Source organism: Aegilops tauschii, chromosome 2 (assembly GCF_002575655.3).
Source record: "Aegilops tauschii subsp. strangulata cultivar AL8/78 chromosome 2, Aet v6.0, whole genome shotgun sequence".
In the NCBI taxonomy this organism is placed as follows: Eukaryota; Viridiplantae; Streptophyta; class Magnoliopsida; order Poales; family Poaceae; genus Aegilops; species Aegilops tauschii.
In genome coordinates this window covers 438,809,152-438,824,430 of record NC_053036.3, presented here as the reverse complement: position 1 = coordinate 438,824,430, position 15,279 = coordinate 438,809,152, and the positions used below count along the sequence as shown (strand labels likewise).

The 15,279-nt window shown below is 48.7% G+C and overlaps 1 long non-coding RNA gene and 1 pseudogene across 2 annotated transcripts; both read right to left on the bottom strand.

Moving 5' to 3' along the window:
* Nucleotides 1-5,663: 5,663 nt before the first annotated feature.
* LOC109758021 (uncharacterized) lies at nt 5,664-11,098 on the bottom strand. 2 transcript variants are annotated; one of them, XR_002231706.4, is made up of 8 exons: nt 9,454-11,098; nt 9,122-9,358; nt 8,820-9,003; nt 8,616-8,714; nt 6,627-6,887; nt 6,435-6,547; nt 6,255-6,350; nt 5,664-6,175 (listed from the first exon to the last, which is right to left on the bottom strand). It is a non-coding gene; the product is annotated as an uncharacterized lncRNA (long non-coding RNA). The 2 variants fall into 2 exon arrangements; XR_005768653.3 differs by having other exon boundaries at nt 6,627-6,883; nt 9,454-11,096.
* Nucleotides 11,099-13,811: 2,713 nt separating this feature from the next.
* LOC109781084 (BAG family molecular chaperone regulator 3-like) overlaps nt 13,812-15,279 on the bottom strand; it is a 59,514-nt pseudogene continuing 58,046 nt past the window's right edge.

Here is a 15,279-nt window from a genome sequence, read left to right as displayed (position 1 = left end):
GCTAGGCTGTTACAGACTCCTTTCAAATTTAATTTTTTTTCGAAAAGGGGGGCTTCCTAGCCTCTACATCAGAACGATGCATACGGCCACCTTTATAAAAAAGCAATAGGTTCAACAAGGTCTTATAGTCTCGAAAAAGTAAAGAAAACCTCACAAAGAACCAATAAAAAGTAGCCAAAAAAGCCACAACCGGCTGGCATAAAAAAGATAGGAAAATTAATTGTTTATCCTATTACAGGACGGCCATCCATACCGGTTGAAGATATTCTGTGCTACCATCTCCCACCGGATAGATCCAGTAACCAAACGCTCCCTGGCCTCCGTCGGAGTGAGTGGCGACCACATAGGGATCAACGCAGTGGCACGGAAGATATCCTACAAAAAATGAATATTTGTTGTTCTGTTAAAGACCAAATCATTTCTGCAGTTCCAGACTGCCCATAATAAAGCACATACTCCTACGCGAATGTGGCTCGCTGTTTCGGACTCTAACCCATTAAGCCACATTCCAAATAACATGCTGACAGAACTCGGAGGAGTAATGTTAAAAGCTATGTGCACCGTCCGCCATAGAACCTTGGCCAACGGGCAATCCAGAAAGAGGTGTTTGATAGTTTTATCCCGATCACAAAAGCTACACCTAGTAGGTCATGTCCAGTTACGCTTTGCCAGATTGTCGTTAGTTAAGATGACCTATTTATGTACAAACCACATAAACACTTTAATTTTCAACGGAACCTTGACTTTTCAAACATATTTGAAACTAGGAATGGAGCTAGAATTGATAACATCGAGATTTCCTTGTCCTTCCAAACTTAATAAACATCCCCTCTGATTTTCATGGAGGTGGACCCGCGTACTCCCCTTACACCCAATCAAAAACTGCCACATCAAATCAATCATGTAAACTCCTGTAAAAACCTGTATGTGTAGCATTGCTGATAAATACAGGGGACACACATCAGAGAGCACCGGTGGAGCTGCAGCAAGGCTGAAAGAGCCATGGCCCGCCCTGGGCTGGAGCAAAATAAAGTTTTATATGAAGTTCAGCCGAAATAGATCATTGATTTCTATTTCGATAGCATTGTTTGTATTACCCGGCCCGCCCTGGAGCCAAGTTGAAGTTGAGACGCGCCCACGGCGGCAGCGGTAACGAGATGGACTGAGGAGGCCGAGGAGAGGGCGCGCCCACGGCGGCGACGCACTTGCCCAATAACATGCACGCGGCCTGGTGCTGTCCGGCGGAGCCAGCGCGTGCGCCGAGGAGGACGCACGGCAGCGAGCAGAACACGTTGGCGGCTGCGTCTACAATCCGGCGGATCGCACGTTACGGACCACGCCCACTCGAAGGTGGCGTGCACTAGTGCAGATCCTGCGCGGGACGCCTGACGATCGTGCTATCGATGGCACAACGTGGAGCTTCGTCCAGGTCAACATAATTTTTATACATTCATCTATCTCTTGTGTACCCAGCCAGGATATTACTTGAGTGTCCGGGAGCAGCACCTCCAAGACACGGAGGAGGGAGACGCGCCCATGCGGCTGCGTTGAGGAGATCGTATCGACGGTGACAACTCACGTAAGAGAAGATGGCAGCACAGAGGGCACCAGCCGAGAAGGAGATGCGCCCACGGCGGCAGCGTCGAGGAGGCCCGGAAGGAGCGCCCACGGCGGCAGCAGCACGTTCGGCATCGCGGTGACACCGGCGCCCTCGCACACACCACTCCTGTGTGTCGGGCTAAACGAGCCCGCGGCCGAGATGCGTACGCCAGGTGAAGAATATGCCATGCAACTGCATCGTATCATTATCTAAGCGGGACACGATGTAGAGCGCGGCCGGTGGAGACACGCCCACGGAGGCCGTCCGAGGAGATGGAGGCAGGGGGAGACACAAGAGGCCCTTAGCACTTGGTGCACTTGCTCCAAAGGCAGGCATGGACGACGTGACTGGCGACTGCAGCTCCATGAACGTATCACGACGTCGACGAGCGCCGGCCAACTAGTAGAAAAACAACTTTTAGTACCGGTTCGTAAGGACCTTTAATACCGGTTCTGGAATCGATACTAAAGAGTGAAGACTAAAGGTCCCTTTAGTCCCGGTTCAACACGAACCGGGACCAAAGGCCCACCACGTGGCACGAGGCACGCCGTGGTCTGGGGGACCTTTAGTCCCGGTTGGTAAGGATTTATTATTATTATTATTGAAATAAAGCAAAAACAACCAGCCTACTGGGCCGGCACGGCCTGCATACGACTAGAAACCCAATCTCTAGTTGGGTCAGGATGCAGGCCCGTACGGCCCAGTAGGCCCCACAGGACAGAAGACTTGCAATAGGCCCACAAAGGCCTGCTTAGAGAGGAGCTCGACACGGTAGCCGCGGGGCTTATAAACCGGTGTGAGCTCCTCTCAACTAGCGAGGTGGGACTAAACATTGTGCACTGCGGGTGGCAGCGCACCACCTTTAGTACCGGTTGGAGCCACCAACCCATACTAAAGGCCACCACCTATTTAGTAAGGTTCGTCACGAACCGGTACTAATGAGCGCCGCCCGCCTGGTCGTTGGAATCGACACTAATGATCACATTAGTGCCGGTTCAATTACAAACCGGGACTAATGAGTTTCACATTAGACCCTTTTTTACCAGTGGCCGGAGAGCTCGCTACCGGTATCTCCTTCCATGTACGTTTCCACGACAACGGCAGCGAGGCCGTCAGCAAGTAGCCCGGCACGAACTCCACCTCGGCGGCGATATCGAAGGGATGACCGGCGTGCGGCCCGACAACATCTACACCACCACGACGATGTAAGAGCGCGGGCAGCCCGGCGCCATCTCCTCTTCCTCGAACCCCTGCACGTACACGACGGTGATGGACGCGCGCTGGAGAATGACCCGACGATGCTTTCTTCCATCTGCACCGACACTTGCATCCTGAAGTAGCCGGCGGTGCCTTCTCCTATCTACATCGACGCCCTAAACGTACTACGACGATGTCGGAGGGCCGGCTGGCTGTACCTTCTTCCATCTGCACCAACACACTGCATCGACACCCATCCAGGAGCGGTGACGCCGAGAGCGCCCCAGACGGAGCATCCACACACGTGCCCAAGGTGGCCACAAATGGCGCGCCAGCCAGCAGGGCGTAAGTCGAGACGATGAAGCAGCAAAGGCATCCATCATCAGGCGAAAAGGTTAAAGCCGTGTACATGCAAGGAGGAGGAGGCCGATGTCCAAGGCTTCATCACCATCTACCTCAACTACGTGAAGAGTGAAGTCAAGGCATCCATCTTCTTGGGTGGCATGCCTCCATAATTCATTTTTCATCTATTTCGTTCTCTCTTTTTCCATGGAAAAAAATCCTATACGACCCGGGTCGTATCGTTTCAGTCGCGAGACCCACTCACTTGCGCGACATGTGGCATTGTGAATCTCAAAGCAACATGCTACCTTCTTCCCCAATGCCTAGCGATGAAATCGAACGTCGTGGCCACTCCCAGACCATCCGAATTCCCAACCTGCCGTTGGTGCTAGCTCCGCCGCCGCCGGCGTGGTTTTCCTCCGCTCACATCGTGCGTCCAGGCTGCTTGCCCGATTGGCCGCGTCCAAACTCTTCGACGCCGGCACAATCACACTGCTCAGCCCCGCCGGCCGAGGGCAGGCTCCTGGCGCGGAGCAAGTCCGCTGCTCGCCGCCGGTGTAACTCCACTGCTCGCCGCCGTCATGAGCCCTCTCACTTGTCTGGGGCTGGGCACCGGTGCAGTCCAAGAAAATCAATCTAGTCAAAGAAGACGAACGCCAATGGAGTTTGCTGGTTGGTTGCTGCCCTCTGGCTATGTCATCGCCGTCTTGCTGCGATGACTTCGCCGTCAGGAACGAGCGCGGCAAGGTGAGAATCGAGATTTGGCAAAGGGAATCGGGGAAGAAGTTACCTTGTTGCGTCAAGATTCGCGCAGCCACGTGGCACTCGATTGAGTGGGTCTCCCGGCTGAAACGATACGACCCGGTCGTATAGGATTTTCTTCCCTTTTTCCATCTCTCATTTCAGGGCATCGAGCGAGTGGGCGATGCAAACCACAGCGGAGGGAAGATCGGAGCTGGCCCACGTGCAACCGGTTGCTAGCTCTGTGCCCCACAGTACATCACCAAAAACGAATATCATATGACGACTGCTGGCGAGCAATCCTACCTCGGCGTGGCCCTGCATCGTCTTCACATCTTCGTCAACCTCGCCGGTGCCGTCATCACCAACCTCCGGCTCGACGAGGAAGGCTCCTACATCAACATGATTTCGCCTTCTTCATCAGCTTCTCTCCTGGCAAGGACGGCGACTGCATCGACACCCCGCCTGACTACATCGACATGGCATCGCCAGCTTAATCAGCTCTTCATCCGGCGAGGAGGTCGTCTACATCGGCGTTACTGGATGCCTACATCGACATGATGTCTCCACCTTCATCGACTTATCGCCCGACGAGGATGCCTACTACACTGGCACGTTCTCGTTCTTCTACATCAATCGTCTACGCCAAGCAGGGGTTGTCCCCATAATTGCGACGCCTTGAGGTCTACACCGACGAGCTCATATTGTCGTTATCTTCAAGCAACGCCGCCACGCGGCGACACTCAAGTCTACTCAGACTTCTACATCAACATACTTCCCCAACCTCCTCCGACGGGGCGAAGCCATTTTACCGACATGCCTTTTTCCGATGAAGCTACCCATATCTTGCTGGGCACCGACGACGCGAAGGCAAGCTACCATGTCCGAAAACGACGAGGCGGACACCACCAGGCCGGGCACCGACAAGGCGAAGGCCGTCTGTCTGAGCGGACGAGGCCAGACATCTTCATCATCGGACATCGACAAGCCGGAGGGATACGACTAGCATTGCCGAAGCGACAGACGTACCGCTCCTCCCTCCTCCCCCGCCTATTCTGCCACATCATCACCATCGTCTACACCGAGCACATGGAGAATACGAGACTTGAAGACGACGATCATCGCAGCAGCTTAATTGGAGGTGGTCTGCGACTTCAACGAACTTCACAGTCGCCCAAGTCACATCGGCCGCGCTACCAGGCCACGGAGCACCTTATATAAAGGGATCATATAATTTGTATCTCCGATGAGAGATTAATAAAATACAAATTTCTCTATATTTTATTTGTGTACTTAGTATACTGGCATGCTCTCAATGTTTATTTACCGTGACGCGTAGAAAGATAATAATATAACAACCATGTTATTTTTATTATTTCTTCGTGTCAAACAATTTCATTAGATTTAAAAGTAATGAGACTTTCCATTCAGTGCCTAATTATGGCGACAAGCATACCACCTTTGTTTCCTAACTAGTGGTTGGGGCCCGCCATTGCGGGCCTCCTGAGAGGAAGCTGGGCTGTGCCAGGTAGTCAGTTGCCCCTTCTGATTCCTTAGTTCTCTTCATTCTCAACTTCCTTCTGATTCTTAGATTCTGTTCATTCTCAACTGATGTATACATAACATGCATGCTTGATTGTCCTAACAACTAATGGCATGCATACTTGGTGCTTGACACAGTGGAGCAGATTGTTTCAACAGCTTGCCTGGCTGCATAATAAATCTGTAGTTTCTGACCTTCCAAAGACGTACAAATTCCAGTGCTAGCAAAAACAAATGAAAAGGAGGCAAATTTGGTCCATATGATACATGGTTTATGTTTACATACACCACCAGTTCACCATATATACAAAACAAAACATGCACTTAATTTATTCGGACATATGTATGTCTGCAATTTGCACTTCGTACAGACAGACTAATTTTTCATGACTATGTTGCACATGCAAATATTAGTAGTTTTTTAAGGGGTGCTCTATGTTAGCAATCTACCATTGGCAAAACCAGAAACATGACTCATTAGCAATGTCTAAGACACACTACTTTGTAAAAGAGCAGATAGAAGACGTCAAGTTGAAGGACTGTACTTCTCAACCAATGCTAGAAGGTTTTCTAGTTATTTTGATCCTCCAACATCGAAGAATTCATCAACAATGGTTCTGAGCACACCGTTTTTGGCCCAAGATATGCAAGCATCAGAAAGTTCAGGGGGGAATTGTAGCAGCAGCAGATAGATAACAATATGTCATTTTCTGTGCAAATTGTAGCTGGTTCAACTTGTTTTCTTTCACCCACCTGTTGCAACAATGCATTTTTAAAATCTCAAAGAAAAAAAGGAAGTTTCCATGACCAGACAGCAGGATAGCCAGATAACCTATCAAGATGCAGAAGTTCATCCTAGTGGATAGATTGAGAGAATGTGAAATCTTCATCAGCCAAAGCAAAAAGTTCTTGGTTGATACCATATGGCCTGATTCAACAAAATGTTTGAAATTTTAGTATGATATCTAATTAAAATGATTTGAAGTACGATACCATATGGCGCGAATCTTACAAGTATTGTGTCTTCCGGATGTGAGAACCTCTAGCATCAGAATGTATGATGTTCCACTTGCGGTCTAGACGTTCGAGCGTGGTATAGAAGGGAAACTTAAGCGCATAGTCCATCTGAAATTACAAGAGCACAGAATTAGACATAACTTGGAACTACTAAGTAACATAGGTATCTGAAATTTCATGCATGCACCTCTCCAAATAGTAGCAGTTGGGGCGCCGCCCTGTGTTGCCGCCTGAGAGTACTGGTATTCAATGTCACTTAATTTGAAGCATTCTATACAAGATTACGTAAAAATGACACAAGTAGGATGTGTGTGTAAAACATCAGAACTCATGTATCCAGGAGCATGGGTCCGAGAGATGGTTGGGCCAGCCATCTAAATCCTGATGTACTGACAATTCACCCAACTTTTCATGGTAATGAACTCGCACCTGAGAAATTTGGGGCTGTCTATATACAAACCAAAGAAAAATATATCACAAACCTATACCAATAATGTCCTGAATGTTTCTAACATGAAAAATAGTATATATTCTGAAGCATGACGATATCAAAAATAAATATGATCGATGATACTAAAAATAGAATATATGTTAAAACAATGCACCGTTATCTTTCAGTACCTGTACTCAAACAATTCAGGATAGCTTTCTAAATTGGCAAAAACACCAAACTAAATGAACATTTTACAATTTCTCTGACAAAGAAGTACTCACCTTCAAGCTAGTGCTGCAAAATCCTATTGCCCGCAAAGGAAAGAGTTCATAGTCTAAACATGTCTATGGTATAGCTAAGAACCAGCTAGAATTAGCTAGCTAGCTCAGATATGTTTCTTTTCCAATATTTTTTAAAATAGATAAAGAAAGTTGAGAACTACCATAGCAAGTTAAGAACTAATATCGCAATAATATGTAGTCCTGCATGCGTCTACTTTGGGGATCAACCAAGCATTTGATAGCAGCCAAAAGAAGTTGTAATACAGTTATAATTGGATCAACACCTATGGTTTGCAAGAACACAAACAGTCACTCTAAATCCATAATTAAAAACAATATGGAAATAAGGTATGCTACTGATGATTTATTTCATATAAAATAAGGTCATGGATATTGCATTAGTAAATAATAACTAAGAAATTGTACTTGTGTCTAAATCTACATATGACACTCCTATTGGAAAATAGAGAAAAATAGAACAGCTAGCAAAGTGATGAATTAGTCTCAATACGTGAATTCGTGAACAAAGAGGTTCCTTTGGCACAGCAGCGGTGTCTTGTGGTTAGTACGAAGGCTCAAAACATTGTAAAACAAATGTAAACCAACGACGAAAACGAAGAGAGCTACATGACAATGGGAAATCGAAATTTCTAAATAGCATGAACTACTGACATTTTTTTTGGAAACTTGAAAGACAACTGTTGTAGACTACATTACTCATCTTATCGCAATTAAAATAGAAGGTTGCTACACTGGATGGTCAGCAAGACTAAAAGATCGCCATACTTCCCTACCACTATATGTATGAACAGCGTAACAAAATGATTTGTCGGGAAATTTTTGAAAACAGGGGAAAATCAGAACCTATACTGAACTGAGAAACTTCGTCGGAACCTGTACTGAACTGAAACTCACAAAAATCAAAGGAAAACCAGTCTTACTTTGACCACAAGCAGGAAAATACGTGAATAAAAAAAAGAAACATAAATTGAGAGAAGTGAATTAGTGCATCTTGGACCATGCTGAATATTTTCAGGTTTAACCATAAGCCGCTTACATGATTCAGCTAGTACAGGTTGCTTTTGTGGTTCAGCTAAGAACAGTCATAGTTATTCAGAATAGTTATTGTTTGCTTTTGTGGTTCAGCTGCATCACACAACTGGAAAAATGTGAGAGGTTATTAGTTGCCATGGAGAGGAGACATTATCCCACGCGTCTAAATTAAACCAGCAAGTGGGCATGTAATTTATTTTGAAAGAAACACCACGTACAGCAGGCTAATCAACAATTTTCCTTCTTCACTAATTTCCTTCTTCTTTGTAGCCCTAAATTAACATGGCACAATGATTTATCCCCTATTTTAATCTTACACCGAAATCTAAATTCAGCGTGTGGAACATATGTTTATAAAACTAGCCTAAAATCTGAGAAGAGCAAAAACCCAAAAAACTGAGAAAGTCACCTTGGTCATTCTAAGTTTGCAGCCAAACAGAACATACATGACAAAATATGCATTGTTGGTTATCCAACATTTGTCCAGATGACCTGCTTACTCACAAACCTGGAGATAGTATGTTAAGATAAAAGCATCAAAGGGTGTCCAGCACAAACAACTACCATGATCCATCTGCCATGCCAATCTTATCCTATCACATAAAGTCCATACCTGCATCGTCATCGTTGTTGATTACTCGGCATTGTAATCCTAGAATGCAAAAACCCGATTACCATCTTGCAAGGACTTGATCGCCTACAAAGCAGCCTGGTCATAAGCAACCAAGCAGGCTCTCTGTGCACATGCCAAAAAAAAAACCTTCACTCCATCGAAGGCGACTGAAGTTTTACGCCACCTGTAAGAACTCAACCTCCTCAGCAACCTCACAAATGTAGGACAATTAAGGTAAGCGACAATATTTCGAGGATGAAAAAACTGCATATAGATACATGATTTGAAAAGGCACTATATACCTTCAGATTCAACAACTCAATTATTCCAGAAAGATGTTAGGCTTGAAGAGTCCTTCAAACCGAACCAAAACCAATAAGCCCGCAAATCAACAAACACAAGAGGCAGTTTGTTAGGACGGCGGGAGAGACAGAGAGGAGGGACTGGTGGTGCCACTGCAGGCTTAGACGCCAGGGCTGCGGTGTAGTGGCCGGAGGAACAATCCGAGTTTTCGCATCCTTGGATAGCACCTTCCGAACCTGAAATCAAGCAAACTATTAGCCCAATTCCACAGATGAATATGACATCAAATAGATTTCTTGAAGAACTGATGCATTTCACAGAATAGTCACACCTGGAGTCGGCAGTCTCTTGCCTTTTTTTTTCCGAGGAAACAGCAGGAGCTCTGCCTTTGCATTAAGAAGAGAATTGACTAGTTTATAAGGAAAACTAGCCGAAAACCGATACATCAACACACACCAGCCCCGGGGCTGCGTACCTAACGAACCGACTTCCCTGTCGCCCACACGACCAGAGTTGCCACCCCACCACACGACCTGGAGCCGCCACTCCGGCTTACAAACCACTTAAACTCACACACGTCGGCCCCGAGGCCGCACTCCACACGAGTCGACGACTCTGCCGTCCACGCGACCAGAACCGACACTCCACAGCACAGAGGTGCTCTCCGGAGCCGCCGCTCCGACTTCCCCGCCGGCCCCGAGGCCGCGCTCCACCTGAGCCGACGACGCTGCCGCCCACGCGACCAGATCCGACACTCCACAACCTTGTTCTCCGGAGCCGCCGCTCCGACTTCCTCACCGGCCCCGAGGCCGCGCACACGCCTGGCCGACGATGAACCCGCAAAGCCACCCGAGCCACCGCGACCTGACGAAGGACCAGACCTCCAAGGCATCGCCCCCAAGAGGGAAGCGACAAGTACGCCGCCGACGCCCGCTCCGACCAAGGTCGAAACTTGGGTTTTCACCCGGAGAGCCCGAGACCGAGGCGACAATGGTGGTGAAGGGGCTCCACGACGACGCCTCCAAGGAGGGAACGACGTCCTAGGACGCCGTCGACGCCGGCAACGACCGAGGTCGAGCTAGGCTTTCGCCCGGAGCTCACCAAGTCCATCCTCACCACAGCCTGCCCAGCAAACCGTCTCCGGCAACATGCCGACCGTCCTCCCCCAAGCTACGTGACCAAGCACGCAAAGCAGCACGCCACCGCCAACCACCACCGGCTGCAGAAACCATTGCAGCCCACCACGCTCCACAAGCCGGGTCTGGGAGGAAGTAGCGCCGCGAACACAGCCCCCGGCAGGACCACCCGCACCATGCAGAGGCCACAACCCGGGGTGCCCAGCAGCCCAAACCGGCACCACGCCGGCCGGGGCACACCACAACACCTTCCCAGAGGGCCGGCTCTGCCAAACAGCTCCGCCAAGCTAGGGAGGCCGGAAGCTGCAGCTCCAGATCCACCCACGGCCGCCCCGAGCCACCGGCCCACCACCACGCGCGTCCGCCCTGCCGCCCGCGGGGCCCAGGACGGCCAGCGCCGCCGCATCCCGCCGACGGCCTGCGCCCCGCCGGATCCGGGCACGAAGCCCGCATCCACCGCCAACCGGCACGCCGCCACGACTCCACTGCGAGGAGGAGGGGAGGACGACGCTGTCGCAGTCTGGGGCCGCCGCCCCAGCGCCCAGCGCCACCGCGCAGCAGAAGAGGCCAGGAGGCCAGATCCGCCCCGGCGCGCGGCCCCGCGAAGCACGCCGAGCCGTCCAGGGCCGTCCAGCGCACACGGCAGAGCAAGGAGAGGCCCGCCGCCGCCGGCTGCCGCACGGGCTTTGCCCGGCGGTGACGCCCGACGGCGGCGAGGGGGGCGGGGGCTAAGTGGAGGGGGGCGGCGGCGCGCAAGGTTTCGCCCGAGTCGCCCCAGTCTCTTGCCTTTCGATGTCGAAGGAGGATTATTATGTTGATTAATTAGATGGTTCTTCACATAAAAGGGTACTTTTCTTGCCTGTTAAGTACATATATCTCACATGACCATGCTATTCATAACTCACCAATCAAATTACCGTTAATTTGGTGCGTTGCCCAATCAGAAACCGATAATAAAGTAGGAAAAACTCTACACCAACCGACAAGACATGGTGATACACGACAAAATTCCAACTTATCTTGCAACCAATCAACCAATCACAAAAAAGAAGAAAAAATAAAGAAAAGGAGCCTCACCTCATGGTCGCAACCAATGGCTGCTCAGAGAGCACCTCCATCTTGCCCGTCAGTAGATAGTTGCCCCCCTCCAATGCCCCGGACGCGCTGACCGCTGAGTGATCAGCGCGATCCACAAGAACCCACAAAATCAACAAGTTCAGGGACGGGGCAAGATCGTAACATAAAATGACCAAAGAATGAGAGGAATCACCGCACATAGTCAACTCGCCACCTCGAGTAGGGCCACCGTCAGAACCTCGATGCCATCCCCTTCCTCCCCTCCTCTGCAACCATCATGGCGGCCTAGCGGAAAGTGAAGACCAGAAGGTTTGGGGGAGAAACGGATCTGAGGAGGAAGCCTTGTCCGGTAGCCGACGCTGGAGGAGGTGGGATGGGCTGATGGGGAGGCGGCAGCGGCGGCGGCGGCGCCAACCCTAGCTATGCGCCATGGGGTTTGCTTCGTGGGGAAGGGGCGAAGAGAAAAAACCTATCCAGGTAACACCTCGCTCAGCGAGGGCCCTTCTGTCTTTTTTTCCTCTCCCGTCGAAACAGTGCCCAGTGCCAACATGGACATCGCCAGAGTGCGCGCATTGCGCGACTCTTATAGTGTTTAATGCTTGCTTGAGCAATGGTCTGGTCCAGGACTGTGCAGGTACGAGCACTCCCTCTGTGTGCCCACGTCGTAACAGGTGTCGAAACATGCACGGCTCCTCAATGCAGCCGGGCGGCCGTTTGCCTACGGCTCACGTTGGTACAGTACCTCGACGCTGTCGCTATGTCCTGGACGTCCGTCCACCCTCACTGAACAACTATCCTGCGCATACTCCTTGACTACGGTGACCAACCCAAATCCCATTGCAAACTAACGAACGAAGATACCGTGAGCAGGCGTGGACGAGCACGCCAATGAATTTTCGAGTTGGTTAGCCGCAGATTGGATTGGATTGGATTGTATCGATAGCCCTGTCGTAGGTGCTATCAAGGATTCAAGGTCGTTGAGTTGCATGGTAAATTGGTAAGAGCATCTAGAATGCAGGCGCAGGTGCTCAGCTCATCCTCTCCGGATATTTCTTTCAGGTGGGATTTGTATGGCCCTTGGCTTTTTTAGGCAGAATCTTCTCTTTAGATTGAATTTGGTTAACCTCACGCAAGGATGAGATGTTTTTCGATGGAATCTCACCACATATGGGTTCTTCACAGTTGAGTTTATGGACCATGCACTTTCACGTTTAGAAATTTCAGTAGATAATAAAAAGCAAATTTGAAGGGTCAAGATTCCAACCTCGTTAGTCGAAATTGGCAAGGAAGTAAGAAGAGATCAAACTTTCTGGTTCTGACGGTGATCTGTTAAACAACTTGACGATCTATCATAATCTCACCGGCACTTTTGCAGTACATGACCATTGCTCGTCCCGATCTCTCTTACATTGTTCAACGAGCTTGATCATGCAAGCTCCTCTCTTCCCACTTTAATCTAATCAAAAGGATTGTCCTGTATCTCGAGGGAACCTCGCATTTCAACCCCCACATATACCTTTTTGCTCCCTCTACACTCCTAGCTTATTCAAATGCAGGTTGGGCCAATCATCCTGACACTCGACGCCCCACCTCAGGATTTTGCGTATTTCTTGAAAATAATTTCATATCTTGGTCGTCGGAACTTTAACTTATTGTTTCCAGGTTGAGCACCGAGGCGAAGTATCGGGTCGTTGCCGAGACCTCTTAGTTGTGCCAACTTCTTCAGGAGCTCCATCACCCCATCACAAAGTATCTATTATGATAATATGTGATTGTTTTAACAACCGTGTACATGACACGTTTTTTTCGAAAAGGGGGAGCTCCCCGACCTCTGCATCAGAACGATGCATACGACCATACTTATTAATAAGCAAAAAGGTTCAACACAAGTCATCATGTCTCAAACAAAAGAAAGAAAAATGCTCACAAAGAGCAGAGAAAGAAAAATAAAGCCACAACCGGCTGGCATAAAAAGGATAAGAAAACTAATTTCCTATACATAACCGCCATTCAAACTGGTTGAAAATAGTCCGTGCTACCATCTCCCATCGGATAGATCCACACGTGGGTAAGAGTTGATAAATTTGGCATCACAAATGTGAACTCTAAGCATTTATTTTACTCTGGTGTCCGACCAACCATTCATTCTGGCTTCGCAAGCAACTCAAGTGTATTATGCCCAAGATCCCATTGACAAATCTCATCCACAACTTAAGCATGAGCACGTCTCATGACACATTGATACATCTCACCCATCTAAGCTTGCACTCTCCGATCTAACTTGTTAACATGCATGACATCCACACTTAGACTTGCAACTCTGGGAGCCTAACCCTTGCATTATCTAAAAAAAAGAACATAAAAACTTGCAACCGGCTTCAAATTGCACAATCATGCAATTAACTAGTCAAAAGTTGGTAGTACTCAAACTCTCACACGAGGAGGCCCTTTGCCCTTCCATTCCATGCAGTGGTACTCAAGTACTCATGACCAAACAGCAGCGAACCACGCCATGCATCAGGCTCCCAAATAAGTTTCTTTTAACAACTTTTTCTGAGACTGACTGGCTGTGGCTGATGATGTGATTGATTTGATTTACCCTAACTGTTAGCAAGGTGGGCGAGGCGGGCCTGCCTACACCTTGATAAAAGTGATACGGGCTCTGCACGGCAGGGCCCGCGAGCGCGGCATGGAGCTTCATGTCCTTGAGGGTAGGGTCCTCAAGGAGCGGCAAAATTTCGTGTTTTGACCCTTTTGTCAAACAAAATCGAGATCTGACCCCAGTTTGAAAGTTTTTCGAGATCTGACCCTTTTGCTACCGCCAGGCCTTCAGGCGGTAGGGTTGCACAGTCTACTGCCGCAGGTTCTGGCGGTAGGTGTGGCTGACGACCGTTAAGCCGTTAACGGCTGCTTACGGACCTACCGCCATAGGCCACGGCGGTAGTCAGCACAAACCTACCGCCGAGAGCCCTGGCGGTAGGTTATCATAGTGGCATGAAGTTAACTACTTTGATTTTGTATTCAATTTTTTTGCCATAGACATAAGAAACAATAAGCACAATTTCATAGACATAAGAAGTTTGATCACATAACGTAGTTTGATCACATCCAAATAGTTTTGCCATTACGGACTAAGAAACAAGTACCAAATAACATAGTTTGATCACATAACATAGTTTGATCACATCCAAATAGTTTCACGAAGCCAACATAAGAAGTTTAACAAGTTCAACGGTCATCGACCACATAAAAGGTTTCATCCATAGGTAGCAATCAAACATGACGATCATCAGCAGCCACACGCATATATAGTTCTAGATGATATCGATGACGATCATCATCTTCAAGCCTTGACGGTGGGTGTTCCTGATAGTAATTAGGATGGCCTGTCCAACATGAAGATTCTTGTCAACGAGGAAGCTCTTCCACCCAACCGAGCTTAAGTGTGTGCGACCGTCCGTGTCCACGCCGTACGCACAAGTAGTGACGGAGCCCCTTGCGGTAAGGCGTATTCCAGCATAGCCTTCTTCATCAGCCTCGATGCCACAACTCTCAGATAGGCTCTTTGGCAATTTCTGAATATGAAAAACATATCAATTAATAAGTATGGATTATCTAAACTATTAACAGTTCCTTGGATTCTACACTAATAACATACCATGACATGTCGATCGATCATGGTACTTGTCAGACGGGTCACGAATGGCACCCCGACCAAGTCGGCACGTGGCAGAAAGTTGTCCCATAGGTTGCACACCTCCTGATCGCTCAGCCTCACTCTTTGAGCACAGATGGCTTCCTCAAGTGGGTCTTCATAGTCATCATCCTCATCAAGTGGTGGTGGTGGCGCCATTTTCCTTATATAAGCATTGATTGGATAAAGTTAATTAAACATCAATATTTGTTCTAATGCAAGCATTCATCAGATATAGGTAGATTCCACG